This window comes from Sinocyclocheilus anshuiensis, unplaced genomic scaffold (genome assembly GCF_001515605.1).
Source record: "Sinocyclocheilus anshuiensis isolate Anshui unplaced genomic scaffold, SAMN03320099.WGS_v1.1 scaffold736, whole genome shotgun sequence".
Taxonomy (NCBI): domain Eukaryota; kingdom Metazoa; phylum Chordata; class Actinopteri; order Cypriniformes; family Cyprinidae; genus Sinocyclocheilus; species Sinocyclocheilus anshuiensis.
Window position 1 is genome coordinate 512911 of NW_015558585.1, and position 1659 is coordinate 514569.

A 1659-nucleotide genomic window follows, 5' to 3' on the forward strand; every position below is an offset into this window, starting at 1 on the left:
TTCCAGTCCTTTACATTTGGTTTTGCCTTCACGTGTTCATTTTATTTTTCTGTGATATTCATAATTTCTAATTGTTTATTTTATTTTGATTATTTTATTTTATTTATTATTTTTTAATAATAGAATTTTATTTATTATTTCTAGTTTAACAGGGCTATTTTTTTTTTATTTACTCTCAAAATCCTCTTGAGTTAAATGTAATTTGTTAAAGCAGTGTAGTATTACTTTAAGAGATTACATGTTTTGGGGGCGTTTTTCTCTTTCTTTGTTCACCTCGTGGCTCTACGAACCATCAATTATAAATATTGTTGATATTTGATGATATGCAGTACTTCGAACTAAAAAAAAGTGTTTCTGTTTTCTTGAACATACTTCACAATTAGATAGATAGATAGATAGATAGATAGATAGATAGATACAGTGGATTCAGAAAGTATTTAGACCCTTTATAGATAGATACAGTGGATTCAGAAAGTATTTAGACCCTTTATGGTGCAATTTTTTCACATCAGTCTACATTCCATCACTCCATTATGTATAATATATAACATAATGGCAAAGCAAAACCAGGGGGGAGTTTACGAGAAGCAACCACAGAGTTCAACGGAACTTGCGACCATAGATGGCTTTTGGGAAACGCATACCAGATCTGTAATAACACTCAAATATGATACTGAATACGTATTCAGACTCAGTATTTAGTTGAAGCATATTTTGCAGGAATTACAGCCTCTATCACTGTATATCAATGTATATAGCTCAATATGTTTATTCTACACTTTACTATACAATTTTTAATAAACAAAAAAAAAAGTATTAAACATATTACTTAAAATTAATAAAATAAGTTAATATAAATAAATATATACTAATTCAATTTAAAATGAGTTTGTATTAAAATAAAATAAAAACATTTCTATTTTTCATTTAAAACAATATATAATGGATATATATATCCATTTACATATACAGGTGCATCTCAATAAATTAGAATGTCGTGAAAAAGTTCATTTATTTCAGTAATTCAACACAAATTGTGAAACTCGTGTATTAAATAAATTCAATGCACACAGACTGAAGTAGTTTAAGTCTTTGGTTCTTTTAATTGTGATGATTTTGGCTCACATTTAACAAAAACCCACCAATTCACTATCTCAACAAATTAGAATACTTCATAAGACCAATAAAAAAAAACATTTTTAGTGAATTGTGGAAAGTGGCCTTCTGGAAAGTATGTTAATTTACTGTACATGTACTCAATACTTGGTAGGGGCTCCTTTTGTTTTAATTACTGCCTCAATTCAGCGTGGCATGGAGGTGATCAGTTTGTAGCACTGCTGAGGTGGTATGGAAGCCCAGGTTTCTTTGACAGTGGCCTTCAGCTCATCTGCATTTTTTGGTCTCTTGTTTCTCATTTTCCTCTTGACAATACCCCATAGATTCTCTATGGGGTTCAGGTCTGGTGAGTTTGCTGGCCAGTCAAGCACACCAACACCATGGTCATTTAACCAACTTTTGGTGCTTTTGGCAGTGTGGGCAGGTGCCAAATCCTGCTGGAAAATGAAATCAGCATCTTCAAAAAGCTGGTCAGCAAAAGGAAGCATGAAGTGCTCCAAAATGTCTTGGTAAACGGGTGCAGTGACGTTGGTTTTCAAAAAA